This window comes from Lethenteron reissneri, unplaced genomic scaffold (genome assembly GCF_015708825.2).
Source record: "Lethenteron reissneri isolate LAM-NWPU_2019-01 unplaced genomic scaffold, ASM1570882v1 scaffold_678, whole genome shotgun sequence".
Lineage (NCBI taxonomy): Eukaryota > Metazoa > Chordata > Hyperoartia > Petromyzontiformes > Petromyzontidae > Lethenteron > Lethenteron reissneri.
The window spans coordinates 1,946-7,389 of NW_026892200.1; the positions used below are offsets into that span (position 1 = coordinate 1,946).

Genomic DNA, 5,444 nt, shown 5'->3' on the forward strand with positions numbered 1-5,444 from the left:
GTTGTGGTTGGTGGTTGTGGTTGGTGGTTGTGATTAGTGCTTGTGGTTGGTGGTTGTGGTACCTGGCGGCTGCCGACGGCTGAGGTGGTGCTTGTGGTGGCGAAGACGTGAGAGGATGTGTGGTGGTGGTTGTTGTTTTTGCCGACAGGAATCGTGTCAAGATGACGTCAGAGGAGGTGGAGGAGGAGGAGGTGGTGGAGGAGCAGGAGGTGGAGGAGGTGGAGGAGGTGGAGGAGGTGGAGGAGCAGGAGGAGGAGGAGGTGGTGGAGGAGCAGGAGGAGGAGGTGGAGGAGGTGGTGATGGTGGTGGCGGTAGACAGGAGGAGAACCCCCGTCCCGCCCGGCGTTCCGTAGAACGGGACAAGCCGCGGCGTTCCTGAGTGCGGCAAGCGTGCGGCCGGTGGTGGTGGCGGTGGCGTCACCGTGGCAGCAGTAGCAGCACGGTCCTGGGGGAGCGGCCGGGATGACGTCACACCCCAGTCTCCACTCTGAGACCCTGAGACTCTGAGACCTTGAGACCCTGAGCCCCTGAGACCCGGTCTCTACTCTAGACCCTGAGACCCTGAGACCATGAGACGCTGAGACCCTGAGACCCTGAGACCCTGAGACCCGGTCTCCACTCTAGACCCTGAGACCCTGAGACCCGGTCTCCACTCTAGACCCTGAGACCCTGAGACCCTGAGACCCGGTCTCCACTCTAGACCCTGAGACCCTGAGACCCGGTCCCCACTCTAGACCCTGAGACTCTGAGACCCTGAGACCCTGAGACCCTGAGACTCGGTCCCCACTCTAGACCTTGAGACCCTGAGACCCTGAGACCCGGTCCCCACTTTAGACCCTGAGACCCTGAGACCCTGAGACCCTGAGACCCGGTCCCCACTCTAGACCCTGAGACCCTGAGACCCGGTCCCCACTCTAGACCCTGAGACCCTGAGACCCTGAGACCCGGTCCCCTCTAGACCCTGAGACCCTGAGACCCTGAGACCCGGTCTCCACTCTAGACCCTGAGACCCTGAGACCCTGAGACCCGGTCCCCACTCTAGACCCTGAGACTCTGAGACCCTGAGACCCTGAGACCCTGAGACTCGGTCCCCACTCTAGACCTTGAGACCCTGAGACCCTGAGACCCGGTCCCCACTCTAGACCCTAAGACCCTGAGACCCTGAGACCCTGAGACCCTGAGACCCGGTCCCCACTCTAGACCCTGAGACCCTGAGACCCGGTCCCCACTCTAGACCCTGAGACCCTGAGACCCTGAGACCCGGTCTCCACTCTAGACCCTGAGACCCTGAGACCCTGAGACCCGGTCCCCACTCTAGACCCTGAGACCCTGAGACCCTGAGACCCTGAGACCCGGTCCCCACTCTAGACCCTGAGACCCTGAGACCCTGAGACCCGGTCCCCACTCTAGACCCTGAGACCCTGAGACCCTGAGACCCGGTCTCTACTCTAGACCCTGAGACCCTGAGACCCTGAGACTCTGAGACCCTGAGACGCGGTCCCCATTCTAGACCCTGAGACCCTGAGACCCTGAGACCTGGTCTCCACTCTAGACACTGAGACTCTGAGACCCTGAGACCCGGTCTCCACTCTAGACCCTGAGACCCTGAGACCCTGAGACTCTGAGACCCTGAGACCCTGAGACCCGGTCTCTACTCTAGACGCTGAGACCCTGAGACCCGGTCTCTACTCTAGACCCTGAGACCCTGAGACCCTGAGACTCTGAGACCCGGTCTCTACTCTAGACGCTGAGACCCTGAGACCCGGTCTCTACTCTAGACCCTGAGACCCTGAGACTCTGAGACCCTGAGACCCGGTCTCTACTCTAGACCCTGAGACTCTGAGACCCTGAGACCCGGTCTCTACTCTAGACTCTGACCCTGAGACCCGGTCTCTACTCTAGACCCTGAGACCCTGAGACCCTCAGACCCGGTCCCCACTCTAGACCCTGAGACCCTGAGACCCGGTCCCCACTCTAGACCCTGAGACCCTGAGACCCTGAGACCCGGTCTCTACTCTAGACCCTGAGACCCTGAGACCCTGAGACCCTGAAACCCGGTCCCCACTCTAGACCCTGAGACCCTGAGACCCGGTCCCCACTCTAGACCCTGAGACCCTGAGACCCGGTCTCTACTCTAGACCCTGAGACCCTGAGACCCTGAGACCCTGAGACTCTGAGACCCTGAGACGCGGTCCCCATTCTAGACCCTGAGACCCTGAGACCTGGTCTCCACTCTAGACCCTGAGACCCTGAAACCCTGAGACCCTGAGACCCGGTCTCTACTCTAGACACTGAGACTCTGAGACCCTGAGACCCGGTCTCTACTCTAGACCCTGAGACCCTGAGACCCTGAGACCCTGAGACTCTGAGACCCTGAGACGCGGTCCCCATTCTAGACCCTGAGACCCTGAGACCCTGAGACCTGGTCTCCACTCTAGACACTGAGACTCTGAGACCCTGAGACCCGGTCTCCACTCTAGACCCTGAGACCCTGAGACCCTGAGACTCTGAGACCCTGAGACCCTGAGACCCGGTCTCTACTCTAGACGCTGAGACCCTGAGACCCGGTCTCTACTCTAGACCCTGAGACCCTGAGACCCTGAGACTCTGAGACCCTGAGACCCGGTCTCTACTCTAGACCCTGAGACTCTGAGACCCTGAGACCCGGTCTCTACTCTAGACTCTGACCCTGAGACCCGGTCCCCACTCTAGACCCTGAGACCCTGAGACCCGGTCCCCACTCTAGACCCTGAGACCCTGAGACCCTGAGACCCGGTCTCTACTCTAGACCCTGAGACCCTGAGACCCTGAGACCCTGAGACCCTGAGACCCGGTCCCCACTCTAGACCCTGAGACCCTGAGACCCGGTCTCTACTCTAGACCCTGAGACCCTGAGACCCTGAGACCCTGAGACTCTGAGACCCTGAGACGCGGTCCCCATTCTAGACCCTGAGACCTGGTCTCCACTCTAGACCCTGAGACCCTGAAACCCTGAGACCCTGAGACCCGGTCTCTACTCTAGACACTGAGACTCTGAGACCCTGAGACCCGGTCTCTACTCTAGACACTGAGACCCTGAGACCCGGTCTCCACTCTAGACGCTGAGACCCTGAGACCCGGTCTCTACTCTAGACCCTGACCCCCGGTCTCTACTCTAGACCCTGACCCCCGGTCTCTACTCTAGACCCTGACCCCCGGTCTCTACTCTAGACCCTGACCCCCGTCTCTACTCTAGACCCTGACCCCCGGTCTCTACTCTAGACCCTGACCCCCGGTCTCTACTCTAGACGCTGAGACCCTGAGACCCGGTCTCTACTCTAGACCCTGAGACCCGGTCTCTACTCTAGACCCTGAGACCCGGTCTCTACTCTAGACCCTGAGACCCGGTCTCTACTCTAGACGCTGAGACCCTGAGACCCGGTCTCTACTCTAGACCCTGAGACCCGGTCTCTACTCTAGACCCTGAGACCCGGTCTCTACTCTAGACCCTGAGACCCGGTCTCTACTCTAGACCCTGAGACCCGGTCTCTACTCTAGACGCTGAGACCCTGAGACCCGGTCTCTACTCTAGACCCTGAGACCCGGTCTCTACTCTAGACCCTGAGACCCGGTCTCTACTCTAGACCCTGAGACCCTGAGACCCGGTCTCTACTCTAGACCCTGGGGGTGAGACTCCGTACGAACGAACCGACGACGCTTCTGCTGCTGCTCGTGCTTCCGACTCCTCACCTTGGCGGCTAACTTGGCCTTGTAGGCCACCGACGCCTTCAGATATTCCTTCTTGGCATCGTCAGCCTTCTTCTTGTAAACCTGCGAGACGCAAAACAAAAACGGAAAGCGAACCAGGTCAGTCGAGACAGTGGGTCTCAGGGTCTCAGGGTCTAGAGTAGAGACCGGGTCTCAGGGTCTCTGTTTCTAGAGTAGAGACCGGTCTCAGGGTCTAGAGTAGAGACCGGGTATCAGGGTCTCAGGGTCTCGGCGTCTAGAGTGGAGACCGGGTCTCAGGTCTCAGGGTCTCAGGTCTCGGCGTCTAGAGTGGAGACCGGGTCTCAGGGTCTCAGGGTCTCAGGGTCTCATGGTCTAGAGTAGAGACCGGGTCTCAGGGTCTCGGGTCCTCGGCGTCTAGAGTGGAGACCGGGTCTCAGGGTCTCAGGGTCTCAGGGTCTCAGGGTCTAGAGTAGAGACCGGGTCTCAGGGTCCTCAGGGTCTCGGCGTCTAGAGTGGAGACCGGGTCTCAGGGTCTCAGGGTCTCAGGGTCTCGGCGTCTAGAGTAGAGACCGGGTCTCAGGGTCTCAGGTCTAAGGGTCTCAGGGTCTAGAGTAGAGACCGGGTCTCAGGGTCTCAGCGTCTAGTATAGAGATCGGGTCTCAGGGTCTCAGGGTCTCAGCGTCTAGTATAGAGATCGGGTCTCAGGGTTACTGTCTCTGTGTAAGTTCGTCTGCTTGTGAAACCAAATACACCGACACCACTCGGAGGAATCATCATCGTCACCACCTCCACCATTTCCACATCCACCACCACCACCACCACGTCCACCACCACCACGTCGACAACCACCACCATCACCACGTCCACCACCACCACCACCACCACATCCACCACCACCACCACCACCCCCACCACCCCCACGTCCACCACCCCCACCACCCCCACCACCCCACCACCCCCACCACCACCACCACCACCCCCACCACCACCACATCCACCACCACCACCACCACCCCCACCACCACCCCCACCACCACCACCACCACCACCCCCACCACCACCACCACCCCCACCACCACCCCCACCACCCCCACCACCACCACCACCCCACCACCACCCCCACCACCCCCACCACCACCACCACATCCACCACCACCACCACCACCACCACCCCCACCACCACCACATCCACCACCACCACCACCCCCACCACCACCACCACCACCACCACATCCACCACCACCACCACCCCCACCACCACCCCCACCACCACCACCACCCCACGTCCACCACCACCACCCCCACCACCCCACCACCACCACCACCACCCCCACCACCACCACATCACCCACCACCACCACCCCCACCACCACCCCACCACCACCACCACCACCACCCCCACCACCACCACCACCACGAGGAGCACCTGCTTGTGCTGGTGGGCGAGGCTGCCCCACGTGTTGGCGGCGATGCGCGAGGCCTCCCCGAAGGAGACGTCAGGGTGCTGGCCCCTGACGGCCGCCAGAGTGTCGTGGAAGAAGAGCGCGTAGGCCGAGTGGGCCGCACACCGGGGTCACCGGGGTCGTGGGGGTCCCGGGGGTCGCGGGGGTCACACGGGGTCGCGGAGGTCGCCGGGGTCACCGTCAAGTATGTACTGCTGTAATCATAGCAGGTACCACCACAGTCAGTATGCACCGCTGTTAGATTGTTAAGAGTAGTTTTAAGACCCGGGCAAC

The 5,444-nt window shown here is 61.4% G+C and overlaps 1 long non-coding RNA gene across 1 annotated transcript; it reads right to left on the reverse strand.

Annotated features, from left to right (window-relative positions):
• Positions 1 to 304: 304 nt before the first annotated feature.
• LOC133340063 (uncharacterized) lies at positions 305 to 5,198 on the reverse strand. Its single transcript, XR_009754819.1, has 3 exons — positions 5,135 to 5,198; positions 3,730 to 3,810; positions 305 to 445 (listed from the first exon to the last, which is right to left on the reverse strand). It is a non-coding gene; the product is annotated as an uncharacterized LOC133340063 (long non-coding RNA).
• Between the last annotated feature and the right edge of the window lie 246 nt (positions 5,199 to 5,444).